The 15,015-nt window shown below is 40.5% G+C and overlaps 1 protein-coding gene across 2 annotated transcripts in view; it reads right to left on the bottom strand.

Moving 5' to 3' along the window:
- The window catches only part of ush (Zinc finger protein ush), a 612,790-nt gene that overhangs the window by 145,917 nt on the left and 451,858 nt on the right, over nucleotides 1-15,015 (bottom strand). The gene's annotated exons all lie outside the window — the stretch shown is intronic.

Below are 15,015 nucleotides of genomic sequence, written 5' to 3' on the forward strand. Positions count from 1 at the left end.
TTGCAATGGACTCCGAGGTAAGATCGAGGAAATAGTAGATTTCATGAGCCGGAGGAATATCAAGGTAGATGCGGTGCAAGAAACCAAGCTCAACAACAACTGTAGCTTACAACGTTGTGATGGTTACAACGTGCTAAGGAAGGATCGCACCAGAAGTGGAGATGGGAGATTAGCTTTCCTATTTCACCAGTCTGTCCAATACAGACCTATCTCGCTTGAGCCTGTCTCTAATGACCGTAAATGGAATGTATGGGGGTAGCAGTCAGGTGTGGATCTGCCGAGATAGAGTTGCTGAACGTATACATCCCGCCGAGAAATAGCTGTATTTCAGATTATGTGCCTAACATTAGCCCGCTTTTGGATGGTCATAATCGTCTGGTCCTGGGAGACTTTAATGCGCATCATGAGATGTGGTATTCGGCCCTCGGGAACGACCAGAGGGGAACTGCGCTGGCTGAGCAGATTGGCAGCTCTAAGTTTTTCACGGTCAATAAGGATGCCCCTACCAGAATTAGAGGAGAGTGTCACAGCTCGCCAGACATAACCATCGTGTCACCTGGTCTAACAAATGCCGTTACCTGGCATCCCGTCATTTCCCTTGGATCTGACCATCTCCCCATAATTGTCTCCATTAGCAGACCACCCGATTTCATTACATCTGAACGCCGTACATTCGTCAAGCATAAGAAAACTTATTGGCCGGGTTTCAGAGAGTTCACCAATCACCGCTTCAGAGAATTGCCCAATCCTTCTGATGTTCGGGTAGCGGAAAGGACGTTCTGAGACATCATCACTGCAGCAGCTGCTCGGCATATCCCTGTTGGTCGAATACCCGAAGTAAGACCAAACTTTCCAGCAGAGGCGATGGGATTAGCTAATAAGCTTGATGTTATTCGCCGAACCAACCCCCAATAACCCTAGAGTCAGGGAGCTGACACTGGAAGTTAACAGGCTGGTCGGCGAGTATAATTGGAACAAGTGGTTAAATCATCTGAAGAGTTGCAACATTGGAGCCGGTATAGGTGAATTGTGTGCAACGGTTAAGTCACTCTCGAACCCTGAAAGAAGGGAAGAACGTTTGGCGACGTTACGTTGACTGACCCGAAGAGGTGCGCAAGTTATTTCAATCGACAGTTTGTCGAAAACCCGAGAGTGACAGGGCGAAGAGAAGAGTATTACGTCGCTTCAAATCTCTTCCTGTCGAGGAAGAACCACCACAGTTTACAATGGATGATGTTGCCAATACTATCAGGAACGCTAAATCATCCAAAGCGTTGGGCCCTGATGGAATCTCCATGGTAATGCTGAAGCAGCTGGATGAGCCGGGAGTGGAGTATCTCACTAAAGTTCTCAACTTGTCGCTATCCACCCTCATTGTTCCCGAAGTCTGGAAAATGGGCAGGGTGGTCCCACTACGGAAGCCCGATAAGGATGCCAGCAAAAGTGAATCGTACAGGCCGATTTCGCTTTTGTCGCCCGTAGCAAAGACCCTTGAAGCCTTAGTCCTCCCCAGTATCAGAAATAGCTATCATGTTTGCCGATCATCAGCATGGATTCCGTAAGGACCACAGCACGACAACTGCGCTGCACGCCATAACCACATATATTTGTCAAAGACTCAACCAGAGACGACCGTGCCATAGAACAGTGATGGTGGCGCTTGACCTATCAAAAGCCAGTCAGGCACTCCACGCTGTTTGAGGACATTGAGCAGACAACCCTCCGGCCAAGCTTGAAACGTTGGATAATCAATTGTATGTGTGGACGCCAGTCGTACGTGGAATTCAGGAACAAGAAGTCCAAACCCCGTAGAGTGAAACAGGGAGTTTCCCAAGGTGGGGTGATATCTTCGGAACTTTTTAACCTCTACCTCTCCTGTATTCCGCCTCCTCCAGACGGCATCGAGATCGTAACGTATGCGGATGATTGCACGATCCTGGTGACATCTGTAAGAGACTGAACAACTATTTAACCGATCTTACCAAATTTTTCCATTCGAGGAATATGCAGATTTCCGCCACAAAATCTACAGCCACTCTGTTCACCACATGGACAGCGCTGTTTGAACGTAAGTTGAATGTCGTGATCGACGGTAGCAGAATTCCGACCACAAACTGCCCTAAAATTTTAGGGGTCACATTCGACACTACATTCACGTAGTGCGCACACGCCACAGCTATCTGCTACAAGCTGAAAAGTAGGAACAAGGTCCTCAAGTCCCTAGCCGGCAGCACTTGGGGTGCAGATAAAGGAACCTTGTTGACCACATATAACGCTATAGGTCGGTCTGTGGTAAGCTATGCGGCTCCAGTCTGGTCCCCGAGATTATGTGATACGAATTGGAAAAAGATTCAAACTTGCCAGAATGCCGCCCTGAGAACAGCAACAGGATGCCTCCTCAAATCTTCAGTGGACCATCTACATGAGAAGGCAAAGATTCTTCCAGTGAAGTAATACAATGAGATGCTTTCGTTGCAGTACCTGCTTGGATGTTACCGTGTGAGCCATCTCAATCACCATCTTGTGGGAAGGCCTGACACATTCAGGCAGATCAGGAAGGATATCCATGCTCTAGAGGGAGAGGTCCAACGATACAGGAGAGAACCCCTAGATATCAAGCAGGTTTGAATAGCATTCACACGGACGCAGTTGCCAAGGCCTTTAGCAATTATAGTGTGAATAAAGTCCTCGAAATACCTCCCCCATCTATTGCAGCTGAGGAGCGTCAGCTGCCACGACAAACTAGAGTAGTTTTGGCTCAACTACGCTCGGGATATTGCTGTCGCCTAAATTCTTATTGGTCGGAAACCGACCGCGCCGTGCAAAACATCCGCCCAGTATGCGGCATGGGCATGCACGACACAGAACACCTTTTCAACTGCCCCGCCAAACCTACCCATCTTGTGATATGGGCCCCGAAAGGTGTCAATAGGGCCACTCCTTCATACAGCTCATGTACCAAAGTGCTTACTGGTCTCTTCGTGCACTTTGTTAAAACGCTATAATTTTAATTTCCATATTTTGGTCAATTATGTCCCGCTAAGTTGGAATCACCGCATACAAGTTGTAATAGAAGAAGAAGAGTATCCACACTTTGTCCAATTTTTCTTATATCTCAAATATGACTCTTGAGAGTTAAACTAAATTATCTTTTTTTTGAGAGAAATAGCAAAGCGACTAAATATGAATTCTACATTTCGTTGTATGTGTGTCAAGGAGAGAGAGAGTGTGGGTGTTTCATTGCTTCAAGTGGTTTTCCTAAATAGCTCTTAAGTGCATTTTCCGCCAGACTTTGTATGGAGCCGTTTGTCGGGCGGCATAACTCTTGTGTAGAAAACAGCTGTTTTCCTCTTCTGTGTGTGTCTGTTGCGCATGCGTTATAAATTGGCATTTCCTTTATTTCCTTAAACAAAAAAATAATCTATTTTCCCTGCAGGTAATTTTCATAAGATTATTTCATAGATAAACATTTTATGGCTTTAGTCGTTTTGAAATGTTTTGCTTTTCTTCGGTTTTTTTTCTTTTTCTTACTGGTTTGAATGTTGGAAATTTTGTTGTTGTTGTTGATGATATTTTGTTTGGTAAATTTATTAACTTAAATTGCTTTGTACTAAGGTGAATTGAGCGTATTTTAATGGAGAAGAAGCAATAGCAAAGAAGTGAAATGCACAGTTTGCCAGTAAACTACCGACAAATATCAAAGGAGTATGTTATGAAATAACTCCAGTGAATAGTTGCAGGTGGACAAGGGAAAAACATACTAGGATAAAATGAAGGTAAACAATGGACCATCGGACCTGAAACAATTTTTGAATTGTAAAGTCTATTTGATTGAAATATACCCTCAGCCTATGTCCTAAACAAGAAGTAGTAAACACAATACTTCTGACATCTATAGGTTTTTTTTTGAGTTTTTTGGACAATTTCTCAGGAAATGTGGATGTGATGTGGATGTGATGTGGATGGAATTGTACCGTCGCACAGTTTTTCAGAAATCGATTTTCCTGGGCAAAACACCCATTTTTGTCACCGATTGTTAATTTATATATGGGATTTGATAGTAAACCTTTTGAAAATAAGGAAAGTAAAAAAATATATCAAAATATTGGAAGGTATGGGCGTGGCGTGCTCCTAAAGACGAAAAATGTTTCTTAATTTTGAAGATACGTAATTTTTGCAAATTTCTGGAGAAAGAAACAGCTATTTCTCAAAAACTATGACAGATATTGTGTTCATTCTTTTTTTGTTAGGTAGGTAGGAGTGTTGCATTTAAGAGTAGTTTTAGTAAAATACCGTAGCGGTTACAAGAAGTAAGGTATTTTTTTTTCCTCACGTACTAAATTTTAGTGAAATTCAAAATTTAGTAGAGTAGAATTTTTAGGGAACAGCTTGGAAAAAAGCTCCGTTTTCACAGAATGATGCACGAGAATGCCCTCTTTCCATATACAATTTTGTACCCGTCTAGTTCCATCCGTTTAACACTTTGTTTTAATTTTTTTTTTTAAATTACATGGGTTAAAGTTTGTGTTTTTTCCATACAGTTTCCCATATAAATTGTATTTTTTCACACAAATGGACATTTTTTAATATATGAGTTTTTATAATAGTTATAAGAGTTTTTGAAAACCCAAGGAAATATTTTTTCAATTTGGAAATTTTTTTTTGCAATAAATTGTTATCCAATTTTTTTAATTTGTTATTTTTATTGTTTGTTTATTGGGGTTTGATTTTTTAAAATAGTTAGAACACACGAAAAACTCAAAAACACTCATATTTTGAAGCAAAATATGCAAAAACTCATATTTTTAACATTGACCTTGAATTTTTCGGCAAACGCTAGACCAGATTTGTTGGCTTTTGATGTGTCGGAAAGCTGAAATTGTTACCTGTCGAACAAAAAAGAATTATCCTTTCAAAAGTTACAGAGTTTTGACCAGGAAAAAACGATTCTGTTACTTACTTACTTAGCTGGCCCATTACAGAAAATTTGTTCCATAGACCGAACTAAGAAAAGATCTCCAATTCTCTCTGTTTCGTGCTTCGCTTGTCATCTCTTCATCCACTTGTTTGCGCCATCTATTCTTTGGCCTGCCAATTCTGCGTGCACCGCCATGTGGCTCGAATTTATACGCCTTTTAAGCGGGTTCATCATCGCTCATTCTTATTATATGGCCTAACCAACGCAATCGCAGCATCTCGATACGTTTAACTATATTGATGTCGTTGTATAGCAGATACAGCTCATGGTTCATACGACGTCGATATTCACCGTTAACGCAGATCGGTCCGTAGATCTTTCGACGAATTTTTCTCTCAATCACGCCAAGCACTGCCTTATCTGCTTGCGCAAGTACCCAGGCTTCGGAACCATACATCAGCACGGGTAGTATCAGTGTTTTGTAAAGCCTTATTTTTGTTTGACGAGTTGTGGCTTTGTTTTTAAAGTGCTTACTTAAGCCAAAGAACCATCTGTTGACCAATACAATTCTTCACAACTGATTATAGGAACCAACTTCCACAGTTGGTCCGATCTCAATGGACGCATTTCGCGCCGACACAATCAACTTGGTCTTCTCGCCATTTACAGCCAAACCCACTTTAGCAGATTCGAGCTTCGACTTTCATATCGGTATCGGTTACTTCTTTTACTGATCGTCCCATGATGTCTATATCGTCAGCATAAGCAAGTAACTTGTGGCTATTGGTGTAGATTGTGCCACTTCTTTTGACGTTTGCCTCTCGTACAACCTTTTCTAGCAGGATGTTGAAAAGATCACACGAAAGGCTGTCTCCTTGCCTGAAACCTCTTTTGGTACAAAACTCTTCAGAGAGGTTCTTTCCTATTTTAACTGAAGATCTTGTGTCAGTTAAAGTCATTTTACAAAGCCAAATTAGCTTTGCGGGGATACCAAATTCAGACATTGCTTGGAATACCTTTGAACGTAGCGGTCTGTCGCAGGCTGGTTAATAATCGACAAAAAGGTGGTAGATGTCGATCTGCATCTCTTGGGTGTTATCCAGGATTTGTCGCCGGGTAAATATCTAGTCAATGGTGGACTTACCAGGTCTTAAGCCGCATTGGTACGGTCCAATTATTTCTTTGACCATAGGCTTTAGTCGTTCGTACAATATCCCTGACACTATCTTGTAGGCGTAAGGGGAAGACTTATGCCCCTATAGTTGGAGCATAAAGTCTTATCTCCTTTCTTATGGACGGCATACAGGATGCTCAGGTACCAATCGTCGGGTAAGCGTTCTTCCTGCCAGATGGAGCTAACTAGCTGATGCATACACCTTATCAGCGTGTCGCGTCCGGTTTTAAACAGCTCGGCTGGTAGGCCATCAGCTCCTGCTGCCTTATTATTCTTCAGCACGTTTATTGCTGTCTTTACCTCATTTTGGCCGGGTGGTATACATTCAATACCATCTTCTGGGATTGGATCTGTGGTATCTTCGTCGACTTCGCTACTATTGGATACCAACAGTTTGGAAAAATGCTCTTTCCATATCCTTTGCACACTATCTGTATCAGTTACCAGATTACCTTGCTGGTCTCTACAGGAGAATGTGTCAGTGGCAAAGGCATCAGTTTGATGTTTCACTCTTTGGTACAATTTTTGGACTACATTTTGGCTCCTGTATATCTCGATTTTTTCACATCCCGCTTTTCCATTACTCTTCTCTCCTTTTCTCCCAATATCTCTCTCGTGCGCAACGTGTTGCTACTGATTGTAAAGTAGCTCTATATGCCGCATTTTGCTCTTCGGTAGCAGCACGACACTCCTGGTCATACCTTGAATTCCTTTGTGGAGGTCTCTGGAATCCAAGTATGGATTGTGCGGCTGTTTGCATGGAGTGGGCAATATTTTGCCATTGTGTTCTTATGTTATCGGGACAAGGAGTGCTCGCGTTAAGCAATTGGGCTAGTTGGGTGGAATATGCTGTGGCTATCTGTTGTGTTTGCATCCTATCGATGTCCAACTTCCGCGTTGTGTCTGTTCGTGCTTTATTTGCAACGTTTAGACGGGTACGTACCGTTGCTGCAACAAGGTAGTGGTCCGAATCAATGTTTGCGCCTCGGAACGATCGTACATCCAACACGCTCGATGAATATCTTTCATATATCACAACATGATCAATTTGATTACTTGTTCTTTGATCTGGAGACAGCCAGGTGCCCTTATGAATATCGAGATGATTAAATCTGGTACTGTTAACTACCATGTTTTTTGCAGCTGCAAAGTCTATCAGCCTCATACCATTGTCAGATGTTTCACTGTGGAGACTGAATTTCCCGACTGTTGGGCCAAAGATATTCTCCTTTCCAATTTTGGCATTAAAATCGCCTAGAATGATTTTAATGTCATGGGCAGGGCAACGGAGAGCATGAGCGCAGATAAAGCTGGTGTTGAAGAATTTAGCTTTTATTCGAATTGCAACAAGTCTTTCATTCACTGGGGTAAAGCTGGATACCAGATGTTTTAGTCTCCGACTAACTACGAATCCGCAACCAAACTCATGCTTTATGTCAAGGCAGCTATAATACAATGTGTCACCTTTAGGTTTTAGGTGTTGTTGTGACGCCTTTCCCAATCCATCGTATTTCCTGTATGGCAGTAATATCGGCCTTGTACTTTTCAAGTACGTCTGCTAATGCGAAGATTGCACCTTCTCTATAAAGAGTGCGAACATTCCAGGTGCAGATTCGCAGATCATGGTCCTTAAAACGTTTGCGGGGTTCGTCAACTTTAAAGGGGTTTGTTTTTCCAATAAACCTACCACCACACACAATATTCAGGATAATCACAATGGACCTCAAGGTCTCCGAGTGGAACAGTTGACAGCTGCGTCAAGGCAGCTGCGCGTCCTTAAACCAAACCAAGTTCGAAGATGAGCCATGAGCCGATTAGATTGTTAGATCAGGTTATAATATCGACTATATATGTATGTATGTAAACTACTTCGGGTACCTTCCACACAAAATTTCGGAAAAATTTAGATTGAGACCTCCTCTCGAATCGTTTTGGTTTTTTTTTGCAACAGGTTTCACTCAAAGCCCCTATTACGATGGTACAAGTTTTTTGAATGGCTAGTCCATACTTCTTGATAAAATGGCCCGAAAGCTGTAAAAAAACCTTACCCTTCTGGTCAGGGATTGAACCGCAGAGCCTCTGAGTGAAAGGCAGACGTGCTTACCACAACACTACGGTGGAGTTTGTATATCGTCGATGTGTAAAGTACCGTCGCAATAGGGGTCGCGAGGGTACCTGCTGGATGGAAACATTACAATGTGCAAAGTTTGGATCAAATCGATTACTCCCTTCGCATTTTTAGCGTAAAATTTTGAACTTTTGTGGGGTAGGTACCCGAGAGAATGGACCGATATGACCCATCTCCGAACATTATCTAAGATTAGACAAAATATTACGAGGTGCAATGTATGGACCATGTTGCACCTTGCCGTACACGCTAAACCCAGTATAGCGCCCGGTTTATATTCGGCTATAAGAATCTTTGAGCTACACAAAAAAATAAAAATCATGCTGAACTCTTTGATATCGGATACAAACAATGATTTTGAGGGCTTCATTGCCTTCATGAAGTCTCCATTGCCCCTATTGTAATACCATTTTCAATAAATATAAATAACAATCCTAACTTTTAATGCTCATCTGCTCTATTTAGACACTTGTGTTTTGGCATTAAGTCATTCTATACAAAAAAAACTATATCTATAAAATCACAACAACAACCAAAACATACACATCATACATAATCCATATGCCTTCTCGACCAGACAACAAACAAAACCTCATCAGCCGAAGAAGAAGAAAAAAAAAGATCATCAAAATTCGAGTAAATAAAAATCAACAACGTCTAGCCGCTAACTTTGTAATAATGACAGAGACGGCGGCAAACATTTGATTTTTATTTGGTACGGTCGTCATCCGTTTCGGTCGGTCATTAGGGTGCGTGCGGTGTTCGTTCACTTTGGTCTCCGTAACATCAGTTACTACCGGTATTGATTTTAATGGCGCTTATTTTATTTTTTGTTGTTATTGACACAAGCCAATAACAACAAATAACAAAGTGACGGGCGGGTGATTCCAACAATGACTGGGAAAATGCAACAACAAAATAGACAACAACATAAACACCTTAATCCCAACAACACATACATACTAAAAACTACAAAAAACACAACATAAAACAAAACACCATGACTAGGCGGCTAGTTGTTATTGGGGAGATTAGTACCTGCTTAGTAGTGCTGGCTGAGAAGGAAATGAAAGGTAGAAAAAAAAAACAAACAGAAACGGTAGCTACAATGAAACGCTCCTTGTTTTTATTTTTGGGACTTGTTCTGTTGTCACTTAAATAATATTTACATTCTAATTTATGCAAATGGCTTTATTTTTATTGACCCTCTTTGGAAGATTGGTTTTATAAGCGTTTGATCGGAAGGGTAAAATAATTTCAGGTACGTGTTATGGTTCTGCAATTTTGTTGTGGGTGAAGTATTTGTAATAAAGCTGTGAAATTATTGAAATATCACATTAGATACAGATTAGGTATTCCATTTAAATTATCGATAACTATCGAACCCATGCTGATGATCGGCAATAGGATAGCTAGTTGTGATGCTGTAAAGCTTAAAGTGTCTTTGCTAAGGTCAACAAAAGCGAAATCGGTTTGTTCGATTCACCTTTGCGTGCTTCGAGAGTGTGATTAGCGGCAGAGTGAAAGCTTTTGTGAGATACTCAATTCCTGGCTCCTGATCCAACTAATTGATCATTACCATGCTATAGCCATCTTTCTCGGTAGGAAACGATCTAATACGACGTAGTATTGTTCTCTTCGCCATGTTACTACCGACAAATTTGCTATTAAAATAACTTGGGCAGCTATTCGCATCTGTCGGCGTAAAGTCGCCAAACGTGACTGATGTTCCATCTTCTCCCTTCTCAGGGTTCGAGAGTGTCTTAATCGTTGCATACAATTCACTAATTCCGGTCCAAATGTGGCAACTCTTCAGCTGATCTAGCCACTTGTTCCGCTAGTTCTCACCGACTAACCTATAAATTTCCAGTTGGCTCGATGAAGCCATTAGGTATATACAGAGCAGCTGTGATGATGTCCCGGAAAATCCTTTCTGCTACCAAAACATCAGATGGTTTTTTTGAGGAGGTGATTTGCGAACACTATGAACCTAGTACAATTAGCTTTCTCTTGATTGATGAAAGAGTGGCGTACAGATGAAATCGGGCGGCTTGCTGTTGGAGACGATTATAGGGAGATGGTCTGGCCCAAGATAAAGGACGAAATGCCAGTTGACGTGAATTGGCGAACCAGGTGACACGATGGTTATTTCTGCCGAACTATTGGAATCGTCGTTAATTTCGGTAGGGGTGTCCTCACTGACTGGACAAAACGTACATCACTCTGCTCAGGAACCGCTATACGCCTTGGTCTATACATAAAACGGAGTGCCACAACTCACGATGAGCATTAAAATCCCCTTGGACCAACCGACTGGTCCTAGCGGGACTTCCAAAAGCAGGTTAATGTTAACCTGGTTGTTGTTGGTTGTTTGTGGTTGACTGTGTTGATGGAATCTTTCAGTGAAATAATTAGGCCCACTCTATATATAACCTACCTAATTTTCGTCAGTTTCTGTGCTCCGTTTGGCTTAACAAATTTATGCACTAAATTTCGATATATGTCCTTCAAGTCAGTATGTCTGCAGATACCCTTTTACTATGTTTCCCTATGTTCCCAAGTGGAACAAATAAAGGAAAATAAAAATAGTAAAAAATTTTTTTAAGTTAAACGGTTTTATGTTAAACATACATTGTAATGTTTAAGATAAATGTACTAAAAACCAAAAAATAATAAAATAGATACAGTCGTCGGAATTATAAACATATGCATAGACTAGACTAAAATAAAACCGTGGGGCACGTCAATTGTCTACAATCGTTGATTAAAATGTTTGTTTTGTAATGTTACACTATAATTAGGCAGTTGTTCAACCGACAACGATGGACGTGTGATAAGTAGGGCTAGAATGTGGAAACAAGCTAGCAAGCTCGATTATAAGCGAGATTTAGGGTTTCATAGTGGTGAGCGAGTAGTACTTTACTTAAAGACAAACTACGAGCAGTGAAACGATTCCTCGCCAGCCAGCAAGGTGTCTTGCCCGTTAGTTTATTGCAGTCCAACTCCTCTATACGTAGTCCCTGCAAAGATCTTACTCTACTAAGAGCCACGTAGGCTTGACCTTCTTCAAACAGTTTCGCACCTTAGTATACGACTGCGTGATCCACAGTGCTGCCCTGCATTTTATGTATAGTAGAAACCCATGATAGTATTAAAGGCAACATTCTTCTTTCAGCCGTCCCGTAATTGTACTTAGCTGGAAACTGTATGGCTTTCGGGTGTATAAGATGTACTGTATAGTGCACTGTATTCTTCTTGTCAAGTCCTTATATTTGATACCCATATTGGTGGGATTGGTAAAAAATTGTTATCAGCCATTTGGTAGCGGCGGCCAACTTAGATTTCAATTTTGCATAGTAAATTGTATTGTTCTTGTTGAGACCTTTTTATTTGATACCCATGTTAATGGGATTGATAAAACCTAAGTTATCCGCCATTTTGTAGATGCCGACATCTTGGATTTTAATTTTATATAGTGCATTGTATTCTACTGGTTGAGCACTTTCATTTGACACCCATATTGATGGGATTGATAAAACCTACGTTATCCGCCATTTTGTAGCGGCCGCCATCTTGGATTTCAATTTTTTATTGTGTATTGTATTCTGCTTCTTGAGCCCTTTCATTTGATACCCATATTGATGGGATTGATAAAACCTACGTTATCCGCCATTTTGTAGCGGCAGCCATCTTAAATTTATAATGATAATGAATAAACATAATTGTATTGTCACCAAAATCCAAAGTGTATACAAAATTTCAGATTAATCGGTTGACAGGAATTACTAAATTTGACCCAAGAATAAATAATAAAACAAACGGGGTGAGCTAAATAAAACCATTTATAAATGTTTCCATGCTTCAAGAAGAGTATTTCTTCTATAGGCGAAATTGACCACAGAACGCCAGATTAAAGCCTCAGAGTTTGCAGAGGCCACTTCGATTATAAAGTTCAATGATTTCTGATTTTCACAGTCTATAACTTCGGCGCCCCTATAAGAGCCAAAAATACGGAATAATTTGTTTGGAATATATCTGGATGGCCTTCAATACATCCCGGTTTACAGAAATGTTCCCACCATCATCCCCGAAGGGACAAAAAAAGACATCTCTCATATCAATGAGTGCACGCCGATTCCAATAGGCTCAATAATATGGGACCTCCTAGTGTCCTACTATTTGTAGATAAGTTGTTCATGGCTGAATTACTCCGAAAATGTCGCCATCATTACCCCGGTTTATCCTTAGAAATAACCATCCTTTCCGAAGTACTTACTTAGCTGGCTCATTACAGAACATTTGTTCAATAGGCCGAACTAAGAAAAGATCTCCATTTCTCTCTGTCTATTGCTTCTCTTTCTGGAATACCGCGCCTTGTCATCTCTTCATCCACTTGTTTGCGCCATCTACTCTTAGGCCTGCCAATTCTGAGTGCACCGCCAAGCGGCTCATATTTATACGCCTTTTTAGCGGGTTAATCGTCGCTCATTCTTATTATATGGCCTAGCCAACGCAATCGCAGCATCTCGATACGTTTAACTATATTGATGTCGTTGTATAGCAGATACAGCTCGTGGTTCATACGACATCGATATTCAGCGTCAACGCAGATTGGTCCGTAGATCTTTTGAAGAATTTTTCTCTCAAACACACCAAGCACTGCCTTATCTGCTTGCGCAAGTACCCAGGATTCGGAACCATACATCAGCACGGGTAGTATCAGTGTTTTGTAAAGCGTTGTTTTTGTTTGACGAGATGTGGCTTTGTTTTTAAACTGCTTACTTAAGCCAAAGTAGCATCTGTTAGCCAATACAATTCTTCTTTTTATTTCACAACTGATGTCGTTAGTTGTGTTTACAGCGGTGCACATAGGTTTCAATCAGGAAATTTTTGGCCAAAACCCTATTTTTGAAGTTTCGAAATTTTAATTTTTTTTTGCACAGAATAATAAAAAACACATCAAGTCATCTGAAAATAATTAGTTTTTTTTTAAATAACGTTGGTATTCGTTGATTGGCGCAGTGCCAAAGTTTACACTTTTTTATGTAAAAACAAGTAAGAACAGACTATAGTCGGACGGGGCCGACCATGTGATACCCTATACCACTATCCCTGTGCACTAGCTTTCCGGGCTAGCTGTTATAAGATGTGCATTAGAAATTTTACCAATTTTCACACAAAAGTTTTGATCAATTTAACCCGCTAAATATTATCCGATCATACCGTTGGCTTGCACGCTACTTCTTCATCTCAAACCAAAACTACGTTTAAAATTTCGCGCCGATCGGACTATTATTGCGACCTACAGAGCGGCTACAAAATCGAGCAAAAATTTTGTTTTTGGTCCATTTCATCCCTTTAACATTTCACGATCATCGCCAAAAACTAATCAGTTCTATTCTGGTCCAAACCCGACCTCCATACTAAATTTCGTGACAATCGGTCCATAATTGCGGCCTCTAGCTTGATTACAATTTTTAATGGACGGACAGACGGACGGACGGACGGACGGACACACATCGCTAAATCGCTTTATCTCGTCGAGATATGAAGTTTGGTATACCACATGAGGGGTCTACGACGAATATTTCGCGGCGTTACATGAATTTTTGGGAAAACAAACTTATTATACCCTTTTCCACATTGTGGTATAGGGTATAATAAAACAGACTTTGTGCTGTAAAATATACAATTTTTGTTGTATTGCGTCGCTGCATAAATATACAGAAGTGAGATCAAAGTTATTATGAATCGGAAAGGTGTTAATGAGTACTTTCTTAATATTTACAAAAAGAACGATGAAATTTGTAAATTTAGAGTAATAAAATCAATGTTTTTATATATATTAAAAATAATTTTTTACAAATATTTTTTATATATACTTACACTTTAAAAAAAATGTCCAAATATGTCCACCTCCAAATCGAATTTAAGAGATAGCAGGGGGTCTGTACTAGATATTTTGTGCATTTTAGCGACACTTTATGACCGATTCGGCTGAAATTTAGTATTTTGACCTCTTGAATAAATCCTTCGTACCAAAAATTATTAACATAGGTCAATGTTTTGGTTTAGACCACACACAACGGGACCACCCTGTTCAACAAATTTTGGCTGTTTTTGGCCATTTTGGTCGATAAAACGTAAGAATTGCTGTTTGTACACATTTATTATAAATATTAATTAATTTCAATACAAAATGGACGTTGAAATAGTTTTGGTCAGAAAATTTGGATTTGGGACCATTGTGCGGTGCCGAGGTAGACGAAGTCTTTTACTACCTCAAAATTATAGGAACCAACGTCAACAGTTGGCCCGATTTCTATGGACGCATTGCGCGTCGACACCGTCAACATAATCTTCCAGCCGTTTGCCGCCAGACCCACTTTAGCAGATTCTCCTTCGACCTTCATAAAGGTATCTGTTATGTCTTTTACTAATCCTGTCCTGTCTAGATTGTGCCACTTTTTTGACGTTTGCCTCACGAATAAGCTTTTCCAGCAGGATGTTGAAGAGATCATTCGAGATGCTGTCTCCTTGCCTGAAACCTCTTTTGGTACAAAATTCTTCGGAGAGGTTCTTTCCTATTTTAACTGAGGATCTCGTGTCGGTTAAAGTCATTTTACAAAGCCGAATGAGCTTTGCGGGGGTACCAAATTCAGACATGGCCTGGAATACCTTTGAACGTAGTAGGCTGTCCAAGGCTGCTTTATAATCGACAAAAAGGTGATAGGTGTCGATCTGCATCTCTTGGGTCTTCCCCAGGATTTGCCGCAGAGTAAATATCTGGTCAAT

This window comes from Musca autumnalis, unplaced genomic scaffold (genome assembly GCF_047663935.1).
Source record: "Musca autumnalis isolate F117 unplaced genomic scaffold, ASM4766393v1 scaffold_2, whole genome shotgun sequence".
In the NCBI taxonomy this organism is placed as follows: Eukaryota; Metazoa; Arthropoda; class Insecta; order Diptera; family Muscidae; genus Musca; species Musca autumnalis.